We start from the raw sequence: 14,299 nt of genomic DNA, 5'->3' as shown, positions 1-14,299 counted from the left end.
AAAAAAAAATTTTTTTTTTTTTTTTTTTTTTTTTTTTTTTTTAATGATGTGCTATTCTTGAAGGTAATATCAAAATGTTTAAAAGTTTTGTGTGGTAGCTTGTACGCATAGCAGGTTTGTATTTACCCAGTGTGCACTGTGCAGGAATGTATTTATAAAATTCACCTTGGAAGGTCCGATGAACTTGAGTCCACAGGCTGCCCATAAGGTCAGGGAAAGAAGTGATAGAATAGCTGAGGCAGGTTCTTGGTCTGCCTGGACTATCATGATAGAAGATGGAAGAGCTTTCTCCTTGCTTTGACTGTTAGGAGACTGGTTAATCAGGTGCTTAATGTTCCATAGTATAACAACCTCTCACAGCATCCCATCATGCTCACTACAGCATTCAGAGCTGCGAGTCAACACTTCAAGTGAGGCTATTTGCAGACTCTTCCTTAGCCTAAGTTTTTCTTTTATCATAGCTCGCACAGGCAGGAATCACAGATTTAGTAAGTCTGTCAGCTCATATGTCACTTCTTCCAGGTGGGTTCAATGAGGACAGCAAGCTCCAAATGAGACCTTGGGACAAAATCACTTCTAAATGGGACTTTCTTGGAAGAGCATCCGTAGGTATATTCCTTAAACACTATGTATATTAAACACTAAAGCCATACATAAGAATCTGTGCTGCTGGCAACTGCAAAGGATGACATTTGTCTTACATTCAACAGTTTAATTCTGCTACGGCATTTCTTCCTTCTCTGGATCCCAAAAAAGAGCAGCCAATACCACATCTATGGACACAACCCTGAGGAGCTGCATTCTAGACTGATTATCTAAAACAAAAACCTCCCCAAAAAGCTGCAAAGAGACAATATTCTCCAGCATTACTCAAAAGCCTTTGTGCATCAAAATACAGGTCTGATAAGCTGCTGCTGTGTGAAATACAATAGACAGGTGTATCATATACTTCAAGACAGAAGGACTGTCTTGACTGCCACCCACTCTACTGTCTCACATATCCAACATCTTCTTGAAAGTGCAGTGAGAGTCTTCCCTTTTTCACTAGAACTATTTTTCATTCTAGTAGAAAGAAGCTGGAAAAGCATATCAGCAAGTTTCAGTGGGCTGAGGGGAAAAAAAAAAAATGAAAAAAAAAAATAAAAAGTAAAGCTTTTTATTACTGCCGAAAGTTTGTTACCATTATGATTGGTTTCCAGTAGGTGTTTAGCTATTCTGTTTCTTAAGGGTTCATATTACCTGGCCCTCAACATTGCGGTTGTTACCACACACCTTCTGTAGCTGTAGTTCATGTAGAACACAGCTAGATTAGCTTAGGTAATGAGTATTTAACTGCCCCATGAATACACCCGATGTCTTGAGTGGGTTTTGCAACCTAGCATGTGCAGTGTACTGTCATGAATGCACCTGTAGTGAGTGCCTCAAGCTAGCTAGTAGTTTAATGCCTTTCCAGGAAAATTGAGACACACGTGCAAAAACATCTACCCCTATGTCTGCATCCCCAAAGGCAGAGAAGGCGGAGGAAGGCAGCCTGAAGCCTTCTGAAAAATGAAGCCACAGGAGAAAGACACAAATAATAGATTCTGTCCTCTTAGGCCCAGGATTCAACTGCCCAGCAGATGAGGTTGCAAATTCCTTTGCGACTGTCAGGAGGCAAGCAAATCTGCAGTTCTGCAAGTACTGCCATTTTTTTCCCTGGTTATTCCATGCGACTGATAGAAGACTGAAAGGACCTGAAGGAAAGTATCCTCAGCACTGTTGTATTTCTAGCTAAGGGAGGAAGAAGTGATTAAATTTCTCTAGGAAGGCAAACCAAGGCAGCAAAAACAGGTAAATTACTTTGGTGACTCCCCTCATTCTCCCTGGACAGTTGACTCAAGTTTTTGTAAAAAGCAGAAAGATGAGCATCCATGATTAAATGCCTACCTTATTACTGGGACAAAGCACAGCGAGCAGATGAGAACAGAAGAGGCTGGGATAAAGACAAAACGAATGTTACACCTGATAACTGAGCTGGGTTTTGGCACTCTGGAAATTACACTGGTAGGAGCACCTTTAAAACAAGCTTTGCTGGGCCAGAGAAAGCTCCCTTTTCAAAATACACACAAATGGTTTCAAACAATGCAAACCTTCACTGAAGTTTCACTGCCAGCAGTGTGCTGCAGTCCCTTTGAAACAGTAGGCTCTCAGCCTGGCAATGCCTGTAGTTCCTGCTATTGTCCCTCTATCTTACTAAATATTTAACGAGAGATTGCAAATGATACAAAGTGGAATTTATTCCAGTGTGAATGGCCAGATAACAACTACTTGCCATTTAAGTTTCACACCACATCTGACCCTAACAGGCATTAGCCTTCTGCTCACAAGTAACATTTTGGTATCAAGAACTGCCTCTGAGGCGGCCGTATTCAGGACAGAAGACCAAGTAGTCAAGATTTGTGCATTGCAAGAAACTGACTTGCACAGACAAGCAACAAAAGAGGATGTGAAGCATGCCACCATAGCTCTTAGTTTACTGCAGCTCACCAAAAGTAGTGTGAGCACGGAAAATGTTCAGAATGGCTCTACAAAACCCTAAAGGAATAAAAACAGTAAAAACCATCAATATCTATTTTCTTTTTCAGGACTTCTCAAGGTATGCTCCTTGTTATCATGCCATATACCGAAAAGTGTTCCTGGCTAAGTTTGGCCAGATGGTGCCTCTTCCTCTCCAACAGGAAAACCTGCTCTAGTGCTGACGTGTGCGACTCATTTAAAATGTATTGAGTTGCCTCTTGGATATGCAAAATAAAAGGCACTGGTGTGCTCACTTCTGCATGTGTCCTCCAGAACTCCCATTACATGCATGACCACAAGAGTGGGAATGCAATGATTATTGTGAGAAACTGAAATCAGCGCTAACTCAGACAAGTTCATGGTCACACAGATAAAAATGTACATCTGGAGCACAGTACTGGTGCAAATCCTTATAAAGCCACAGGTGACAGAAAACAAAAGCCAGCCAATCTATTTACTGGTTCGTATTTGCACAAGTTTCTGAAGAGACGTGTGATCCCATTTCTGTCAAAGCAGCCACAGTTCGTGCATGATCACTGCATACAGTCTGTTACTGACCATTGACTGGGGCCAATGGCAAGGTTAACTCATTCACATTGGGATGGAAACAGCTCTGGCAGATCCTTAATCCTTGTCTTTGTTGGAACAATTACATCTGAAATTGTGAAAGAAGAAAATGCTGCCTTGTGCACTAAAACAACAACAACAAAAAAACTGTGCTGTACATTATTGTTGTAGTAGAAATAGACATCCACTATTAGAAGTTTACACACACAACTGAGAAATAACTCTCTTGTCAAAAAGCCTCTTGCTTTCTTCTAGAGTTCAAGCCTTCAAGACACTTATGTGACAGAGCACATGCTTCAAGTCATCTGAAGCACACTTAGCAATATTCAAACTGAGCAGCATTTTCTGCACTTTTGTGCCTTAAATCTTGCATATCTGAAATGCTAACACCATCTCAGAACTGCCAGGTAGAGAGGAGGGAGAAAGCAATTGACACTCCAACTCCTGGATAGTTTGGAAAGAAAACTGTGAGATCGGAGAGTGAACTGAAGTGCCACATGAGATGCCCCAGTGTTCGACAAGGCAGTTTGGAAATAAATTTTTAGTGTATTTCTACACAATTCCTTCAAAGCAGTATCACTCCAAAAGGCCAAGATGCATCACAACACTGTGATCCCACATGATGTGATCCCACAGCACTGTCAAAGGCAAATCAAAATGACTTTCAAGCCTCTCTTCCCAACATGCTCCACATCCATTGAGCCACCTTTCCACTGAACAACGAAGAACCTACCAGCAGGATCCAGCAATGCAAAACATGTCAAAAAAAACCTGAAACAATAGTTTGGGCAAGCCAGCTTTCGTAGCATAAAGATGCCAGCGTCCTGTAAAATGCCTGGCAGGCACAGGAGAAGCCACAGTACTGCATTATAATTAACGTACTTGGAAGGTTTTCACCAGGGACCAGGGGCACAGACGTTTTCTGTAATTCTTTCAGCGGAGTCCCATTAACAGCCTGTGCCGTCTGCTTCACCGCACAGACGGTGTGGCCTGAAAGGGACTGCTGACTGCTCTGCTCTGTCCTCTTACAATCCTGCTTGAAGCCAAAGCTGGCAGAAAACCAAGGTGTTCTCTCATGAGACTGTAAATTAATGTTGCTGAAGGAAACTGGCTAGTAGTTCATGTGGTTCTGAGTTTGCTTTCCATCTGGCGTCTAACTCCAAATTCCCTCTGCACCTAGGAATAAAACAGGTGAGGTGTCTGGTCCACTCATCACCCCCTACGCATTACTGATTTCCTTTCATCCAGGTCTTTAAAAAATCCTTGTTCTTGCTACAGTTTTGAAATGTTATAGGGTTTTTTTTTTGCACTTAAAAAAGCAGCTGCTATTTCTCTACAGGCTTTGCAAACATTCTTCCCATTATGTAATTCATTTACTGCTAGCAGAACGCACAGCTCCCTCCAATACATAGCTCTAAAAGAAGCTGGTAGATTTGACACTGTAAAAATGTGGCCATGAGAAAGAAACAGATGCATTTTAAACAAAGGTGCTGCCTTGTAGCTCCTCCTCGTTCCTCCTCCTCACAGACAGGGTATGTAATAAACCCTTAACTCTAGTTGCTGGCCACCTAAATCAACGCTCCTTTGCATTCTCCCGGAATTTTCATTAGGGACAGAAAATCGGACTTTAACCAAGGACAGATAGGCAGCACTGCTTCCAGTAACGTCCGAGTCACAGCCTCCAGATCTGGAATTAGATTTCAGTCTTGTTAAGTTGTGGCTGCTTCCTTGCTTCTGCCAGGCTCGAGGGGGAAAGTAAGGCCAGTCCAGAGGTCATGAAAGATATTCAAGAAGCATAAATGGAAAGAAATGATACAGCTACCTCCAGCAAGAGATGAGATAGCACCAGGGGTTCAGGTAGGCCCACGCTGCTCTTCTCATCACACACCTTTCAAAGTGCACTACTAATCCAAGAACTATTCCCACCATCATCTGCTGCAAAACTCCCGTTAATATCAGCTGGAGCCAGGGAAAGACCTTTTACTGCATGCACTGCAAGTGGAGCCACTGATAGCTGCAGAACAACTTTAAGCTACACACAGTTATTCAACTACCTGAGAAAGACAAAGGCCTTTCTTCAAATGTATTTGCTTGTCTTAAGCTCAAATTGACTTAGAGCGGTGGAGAGCTCTGTGGCTGGAAAAAAAAAATCAGATCCCTTACTCTGACAATAAAACAGCTGTCCCTGTACAATACCCGTAAGCCCCTTTGAAAGGAACACCATGATACAGTCACAAAGCTATTAGGAAAATGGAACATGACAGACAGCTGCAACATGTATTGCAAGTGAGCACAGTATGTGCAAACACGGATATGCCCCGGTCTAAGCATTATTATTTTCTTTGCTTATTTTGCACACTTGACAAGTGACATTTTACCTCAAGCTTTCCCCAGTCTTTCTGGAACTTATTTCTTCACACATCTTCAGAATGCCACCAACAAGGGCATGATCAAAAAGGTCTGTGCTCTAAAATGTTCAAATTCTGTCCTACAAGAGAAATTTTAAAAATAAATTTTTAAAAAGGATATATATATATATATTTGATTTAGTAGTTACTTGGGGAGAATAGCTAGTGAAAAAAAAAAAAAAAAAGTCATTTTTTGGCAAACAGACGTACACACATCCACACACAAAAACCTTGTCCTTCATTTTCAATTGTATGTCCACTGCTGAACCATCCTTTTCTTTAATTACAGCTGACAATTGCACAGATGTCTCTAGCACAGTTTGCTTATAAAGACATATTCATTGCAATGAGATACATGACAGACTTCACACTTAACAGTTGTCAACATAACTTCATTAATGTGTCTTGAGCATCCATTTGCCCACCCCCTCCCACTTCAAAAACAAAATTAAAACCCGCTTCTCTTCTGTCATCACATCCTCCAACAACTATCACCACTCACTCAAGTGCTGGGAAAATAACTCACCACTTTTGCCTTAATCTCCGTCAACCGATGCCACTTCCAACAACAGCAGTGTACAAACAAGCTCGAAATCACACATGAAAGAAGCCATTTTCATTTCCTGAAGACCACGTATATTTATCTCGTTGACCCTTCCAGTTAAGTGGTATGATTCACCAATGACTAGCAGCACAAACATTCATTCATGTCTTAAATTCTGTCAAAACATTACAAAATCAGACAGCATGGAGCAACTACCGTTGTCATTTTAATGATGTGCCCATGACGACTGTAGCTGGAAAAACAAATGTTCTGGTGTTATATTAGCCCCTCTAATACATAAAGTATTTCCCATAAAAATAAGCCTGCATTTTTTGAAGACAACAGGATGGTAGATATCAATCATAAAAATTCTCTCTACCGGTTAGAAGAGACCTAAATGTCCTTGCTTATAAACGTCAGGCAAGCTTATCTTATGCATACGTGGGACAGCAGCCCTATATGAAAACTACAAAAGCACTGGGACACTAAACAAGGAGAAGGCCCATATTTTATATTTGTCTAAACGGGGTCTGGGCACATAACAGCCTACAGATGGAACCACCTATACAAAAACAAAAACAAAAACAAAAACAAAGAGAGATTTTAACAGATTTTGTTTTTCTAGTAAAGTCAAGTATCAGTCAAAACTAATTGTGACTCACTCTGAGATTGTTTTATATTAAAATGACCAATTAAACCACCAGTTTGCATCATCAATGAGAATGACAATTAACCTGCCCACACAAACTTTGCCAAAAAGATCTATCAACAGCAGTGACCACGGCCTCGGTTACAAGGCTGTTCATTTTTCATATTCTGACAGGAACAGAAACAAAACTTTCAACTCCAGTACCTCTTTATGATTACATGAACCGAAGGAGGGCTATAGCGCAGAGCAAGTTCAAGTAGGACTCAGGTCAGGCTGGGGCTGGGTGCCCTCCTTCATTTCTCCTCCCTCTTCATTCTGGGCTTTGGATTTTGCAAGACGTTTGCATCTTTACATCTTAGACAGAGCTAAGGGTATTGTGGACTTCGTACAGGTCAAGCCTTTGTCGACCTGCAGAGCCAGGAGAGCACTACAACCTCAAGGGAATATGGATGCTAGGAGGTGGGGCACCAGCAGATGGAAATTTCCCTTATTGTTGGAATTTGGCTTAGGAGGGAGTCCCTTTGAATCCTCCCCCTGGTGCCTCACTGTGATTCTTTTCCATTTCTCTCATGGAACATGGCAGGGGAAGGAAATTATGCAGTGGGAAGTTCCCCAAGAAACCTTGGAAAAGCTCTCTGGTGGAAGAACAAAAGAATCCACAAAAATTATAAAATCACTTATAAAACCAATATATCTGTATCGCAGAAAGTATATGATGAATCTTTTGTCCATAAATGTAACTTGAATATATGTAGGCAATAAAGAAAAATTCAAGTTCTGGGAAATGAAGATTTTCTATTATTATATGTATTCTACTAAGTAGAAATTAAAGATTTAAAGTTACGCACAAGAACTTGAGAAAAATTTAGTTATACTGACAAAAGTGATTTGTTTTTAAAGAAGTATTTTGCCAAAAACAAACAAACAAACAAAAAAAAAAAACACATATAAATGCAACAGTTTAATATAATGTTAACTGCTGTACTTATTTCTACCCGTATAATCAGCTCAATGCTGCTGAAGATTTAAATAATGGTGTAGCAATTATTTGATTGCAACTTAACGACAGCTTTAAAATGAAAGGGGAAAAAAATTGCTTCTATATGCCTCATGGAAGCAAAAAAATTGCCTTAAAATGTATTTTCCTGAAAGCAAGCTGTAAACTCTCCAGTTTCAAAACAGACAGATGAATCCAATGCAATTTGTCTGGTTTCTAATGATTACAATAATTCATAATAAAAAGCTGGAGGGGGGAGAATTAGGTGCTAGGAAAAGATGTTTGGGCATATATCAACCCCCAGAATGGATTGAAATCAGATGAGAAATGGAGAACAGAACTGGTATTAAACTTCTGCCTAGGCTTCACTGGGGCTGTTGTTATAAACTTGGAGTACAGCTGCACTTAATGAGCTTGTGTAAAAGCAGACATCATACAAATGGGAGAAAGTAGGAACTTCATCCAATTAGATAAGAGAATTGGCCAGCAGCCTCCAACGAGCTGAAAAGCTCTTCCAACTTCAGGGATGAGAGCTAATTATAACTCTATTTTTGTGTGTGTGCGATGCTACTAAATTATTAAGAAATATTGTCCTGTCAAAAAACTATGTCATATGCACTGACTTGATTATTGCAGATAGAGCATTTGCCAGAGACAGGGCTGGAAAGCGATTAGCCTTGATAACAACAGGAGGCATTCTGCTGTCAAACTTCAGGGTGCAAATGGCTTCCCAGCTTGAGTTTCTCTCAAAACCATTTCTGTAGTTTATTCATTTGGACAGCTGTGTGGAACGGCAAGAATTTCTACTTTTCTTCTTGGTAGTGAGGATGCAAGGAAGACACATCAATGTACATAGCTTCAATAAGTGTGCCAGCTGGAGCAAGGTAGCCTGAGACGTTTGCTGTTGAAACTAGCACACAGACTGGGAGATTTTTTCCATTTTTTTTTTGTTAGTGAACACAATATGATGGAGAATCAGAACTGGGATGGATGTGTATGGGTAGAAAAGTTCTCACTGCTGCTTGATAAGAACCAGCCTCTCGTCTGGAGAGCGGACTCGAGGAAATGGTGTTCCTTCTCCTGATATCCTGCCACTCCCATGCCTCCTTAATGCACCATGCCACAGCTACTTAGGGTGTGCAGCTCCTTCAACAACAGCTTTCTTGGCTCCATGGCCAAGTAGGTCCCACAGACACCTCCTGGCAACACCAACCATCGTGTCAGGCGGTTTTCAAGAAAGAAATGACATTTCATGTAAACAGAAAGAAACGTGGCAGCGCACGTGCTCATTCTGTAAAAGTGCACACGCAGGGCAGCAGGGAGGGGAACTGACATTAGAGAATGCATTAACTGAGCGTTAGAAAACAGGTTCAAACTCTGGAACCTGTTGTTTAACTTCACTTGTGCCTCCTTTGGAATAAGGGTTTATGAGCACCACCAACTAATGCCACGTCTGACAGCGTAACTCCCTGGTTCTGTGCTCGCTGGCAACCCGTGTAGCCGGTCATCATGGTATAAAGAGGAGGCTGGTTTTCTTTTCAGGACAAGGTGGAGGCACTGGGACACCCTGAAAGAAGCCAGAAAAACAAAACACACAAAAAACAGAGCAGACAGAGCACACCAGAAGGCTGAGACCACTAATAGGACAGCTGTAAACAAGGATGAAAGACTTAAATATGGGATTAAAAAGGGGAGTGGGAATAGTCCAGAAGAGCTGTGTTTGTGTCTAGTCCAGCCATACTTCCCAAACAATACATTTTAATTCAATTGCCCTACAAGCAAACAAACCAATTAACTTAGATTAATATCATCAGTAAGAAAACAGAGCAAGCGGCATCTCAATAGACTTACGGAAATCTTTTGAACTTTGCATGAAGGCTACCAGCACGGTTCCTAAACCCGATACAGGCAAGAGAGGGGTTTAAGGCTTCTAAACACAGATTCAGCATGTGAATTTAGAAAGACTGAATAAAAGCAGAAGTGCTCTATTAAATGAAAGGCAAATCACCAAGAAATCAGCTTTCAGGGATCAGCTGAACTGCTGCATTGTACTTGCACGGAAAATTACCCAGCAGCTTTTTCTGAACCAAGAAACACAAATCAGTTTTGCTCAGTGAATGCATGAGCCAAACTCTTCTATTGTGATGGTTTCAATAGAAGCTCAAATAACTTTGACAGCCTGGAGGGGGAAGGGTGTCTCTGACCCAGTTTCTACACTACAGTGTAGTTTGGGTGATGGTGGTATGAGTGTTTACAGCAGAACCTCTTTTCTTTAATTTCCCTCTCCTGCTTGCCCACCATTGCTTTGTTTAAATAATCCACAGCTGTTATCATGTGCTCAAGAATAAGATTAATTGAGCTTAATGATTGCTGGCGACTTCTTATATGCATTCAGCTGGTGATGTCTTCAGCATAGAGGCCCTTCACACAGTGTGAGAGGAAAATTTGTCTTTTTCTTTGGCTTTCTCATTTCATATCCATTCTGAAAGTGGAATTCTCATTTCTTCCAGACATCTTTGCCCAAAACCTCTTAAAACGCTGGGAGAGATTCTGAAGGCCAGAACCTCTTCACCCAATGGAAGCTAAATGATTTTTTTTAGGCTCCTCGCCAAGAAGTTTCTTGCTACTTCTCACGCCACTGACCCAGGAGATGCAACCTCTCCTTTTCTGTAGAATGACGGAAGTCTGCAAAGGCAGAAAATGGGACTCCTGAACAATGGGATAAAATGGCTGGAAGAAAGGCTTCACGAACACAGGTGGCCTGAAAACCTGGATTCCCCAGACATGTAAGAGCAGTGTTCCCTCCAGGCACCAGGGCAAGGAATGAGACAGTTGAACTGGGATGAAAACACTGAAAATCTGAGTAAGAGACACAAAATCCAAATGATACACACTAAAATGATAGGTTCTTTCTACAGCGATGGTTGAAATACACTTGCAATAATTATTTTCTCTTTAAAAAGCCCTCACCGCTAACCACATTCAATGCTGTTTTCAACAGATCTTGAATTATTATGAACCCGTGCTTGTCTGCTTTGATATGTCACAAGCCATCACTAACCTGACAACTCACTGGCAGACTTTCAAGCATTTTCAGAAAAAAAAAAAAAGAAAAAAAGAAAAAAAAAAAATCAGGCTTCCTTCCAATGCTTCCCCCCACTTCCAGCTCTTAAAACAAAGTCTAATTCAGGGGATTGAAAAATGCAGAATCAAAACTAAAGCTGAAAGAAACTAAAAAGTTACACTGATAAAAAGAACGGAACAAAAGGGAAAAGAGAAGCAGGAACAGTTTTATCTCAGCCCGTAGACTGCACAGAGGTGTATGCCAGGTTGGGGCAGCTGACATTATAACTCCTGAGGGGCACCCAATGACTCTGCTGTGTAGACTGGGATCACGCCAGGTGACTCGCAGCATGGGTGCACTAATTTGGGGCTACGGCATAATCCAGACCCACGAGGCAGAAGGAAGTGAGCCAGCAAAATCTGCCGAGGAGATCCCTGTCCAATCCTGTCAGGCAGTAAAACAGCCAAACACGTAAGGAGCTGTTGTCATCGGCCACATGAACTCTCCCCAACTCTCTCTAACTTTACTTGGATAAGGACTGTTGTTCAGTTTTGGTACATGATTTTTTAGGGTTAGGGAAAACAGTCATTCTTGCACTAGCCACTTACATTCGGAAGAAAAAAGAAAAGGCTAAGACTGGAGAGGAGAAAGCCTGAAGAAAAGTGTTCTTTTTATTTTCCCTTAAGCACATTCAGAATTCTCATTACATTTGAGAAACCAGGTCCTTGTTTACTTTTTCTCATCAGACACTTTTCTTCCTTTTTTTTTTTTTTCTACTTGGGAAAAAGAGAGATTGGGAGATTGGAGTATTTCAGTATTTTTTTTCTCACTTTCTCAAAATATGTTTTCTGCAATCATTAAGTAGCATTTGAAAACTCGGTTTTGTTGAAAAAATACTAATGGTTAAAACTTTTGACATTTCTATCAATTCCTTCTTCATGAGAATTGCATCACTTTCCTGAAACATGTTAGTATGCTAACTTCAAGGCTGTTTTGCTCACTTGGAGAACAGAGGCACAAATGTGCTGCCACAGACTTCATAGTTGACTTGAGGCTATTTACTTGGCCTCTGTGCTCCTTGAATCTAGCTAAACAATGAGTATTACAGTGACTTGTAACTTATTGAAGCACCCTGGGCATAAAAACCACTGGTTACTGTGAAGCTCTTGTATGCTGTGGCGGAAGAAGGTATAAAGTATAAAATAACCCACAAGAGTTAGGCTTTAGAAGGAGGCTGAAGAGGATGATGATTGCTTGATTTAGATTGACTGAACTATGATACGCAACCGAGCAAAGCAGTGTTATTTCCAGAACAACCGAAGCCTAAACACACTCCTACTGCTGCAAACGGCACCGCAAAATCTCTAATGGATTACAGATAGGCAGGACTTCTGTTTTATATCTCAGCCAGAAGACAAGAATCATTCTGCTGCTCAAAGGACCGAAAACATGCAGCGGGTCAAACAGACCAAAAGGGAACACAGCCAGTACTATAGAGTCAAGACCTATGGAATAAACACCATCATTTCCAAAGCACTTTAATTTTATCTGCAGTGGAAAAACCAGGCTCAGCCTTGCTTCCCTAATGGAATATGAAGAGTTTGCTGCCTGGTGCGGTATGCCTGTGATGTTTAAACACCATTTGTAGCTCCCCTCGTGCAACTCACAACGTTTTCGGAGCGCGGCCTTTGCAAAAACGCTTCCCTGGCGAGAGCTGATTTAATTTACTTCTTGGACTTTGAAATCCTTCGTGTGGATTCGGGGTGCTTTACTTGTCCTTCCCTTCCCCTGGAGGCAGTGAGGCAGGCGGTATCCTCGGTACAGGCCCTTGGCGCGGACGGGAGCCCAGTGCCTTCCCTGCAGCAGCTTATCAGCAGTACCTGGTATCAGAGCTGGTGGGAAAAGGGGAAAGCAGAGAAAAACAGAAAAGCGAAACAGACGATTAAGGAGCAAAGAATGGCAGAGGAAACTAAAAATAGTCCCCTCGGCAGTTATAAAGGAAATTCGTTTGACAGGAGGCTGCTTCTTTTGTCAAGAGTGGTTTGTTATGCAACAGATGATACCAACACCGGCTCCTCTTATCTTCGCTGTCAGTTTAACTGACAAAAAGGAGCTTGGTTTAACATTACTGGAGCCACAGCGAGTCAGAACATTTGTTTGTTTTCATGCATGTGCATGTTTTAAGAGACAGCCCAGGGATTAATACTGGCAAGAAACCGTGGTGCAAGCTCAGTTAAGCAACTTCGCAAGATTTTAAGAGTACTCGTTCATTATTAAAGGCAATGACTAAGCCCCTGCCTGCTGCTGTTTCTGCTCCCCTGCCTCCCACTCCAACATCCCCACGAATGGGATCGTGGCGACTTTACAGCACTATGGAAAACGTAGTGCTCACGGGTTCTTCCATGCACGGGCAGCCGTGAACATCCTTGCCTGTACTCTGTTTTTCACTTCTTGCACAGAACATGCAGAGCTGGAGCATTCTGGGCACAGGAAAAAGCAAAATTAAAATGACGAAAGCCGTTTCATTTACTGCTAAGGTCAGTTTTTCCCCCATTTTTTCCTGATGCTGAGCATTCAGTAGCATTTACGCCTCTATATCTGAAGGGAAGAAGTAGAAAGGAAGAGGCTTTACAAGATCTTAATATCTCCTCTTTTTGAGAAGGGAAATCAAAGAAGAAGAGGGAAAAATGAGGCTTTCAGCAGCTTCCCTGACATCTCCCCACAGGGGTGCAGGTGAGCCTGCATGTTCCCGATTAATGTGCCTTCTGGCATGCCTGCAGGCTTTCAGAAAGCCTGTTGGTCACAGCTGCCAATATCTGCTGGTGAGGAGGCAAGCAAATTGCAGTCGGCTGTCCAAGTTAAACAAGTAAAGGCTAGGACGCTGAAAAACCCAAGAGACACGCATATGCACACTCACAGAAGGTGGGAGCGAGCACTTGGATGTGACGTAGATGCAAGGAAAAAGAACTCTTACTAGTCTGCTTTTCACTGGACTTTCCTGAAATGCTCATTTTTAGACCAGGTATACTGCACTGAACAGTGGGTTATTGGAAGACAGGACACTGTCCGCCTATTCCTCTTTTCTGAGGAAACATTCAGCAGAACAAAGACTGTGTCACAAAGTCCTGTGTCCTAGGTGAGCAGCTGAAGTCATCCTCTCTGTCCCAAACACCAAGCGTTTGGTAGCAAAATCAGCAGCAGAATGTAAGATAAATTGATGGCTGGATCACTCAGTCAGTGGAAAGTCCCCGGCAAAAAGTATCGGTGGCTCATAGATTTTAACTTCAGGTTGAAAACGTACAGCGCACGTGCGAGAAATGCCATGCACTTTTTTGGTAAACTTTCTAGAAACAATTTGTTCCGTTCCCCACGCCGTGAAGGAGGAGCTCAGTGGCAGGCACACCTGTCATGAACCGCTCAGGCCACAGGATGCCACTGTTGCATTTCTTTTTCAGGAGGTCAAAATAAACCGTGACAAACTGCGTGAACCGGACAACCTAAATTTAATGCCTCT

The sequence above is a fragment of the Oxyura jamaicensis genome, chromosome 2 (assembly GCF_011077185.1).
Source record: "Oxyura jamaicensis isolate SHBP4307 breed ruddy duck chromosome 2, BPBGC_Ojam_1.0, whole genome shotgun sequence".
Taxonomy (NCBI): Eukaryota; Metazoa; Chordata; class Aves; order Anseriformes; family Anatidae; genus Oxyura; species Oxyura jamaicensis.
The sequence above is the reverse complement of the archived record's forward strand: the minus strand, read 5'-3'. Positions refer to the sequence as shown.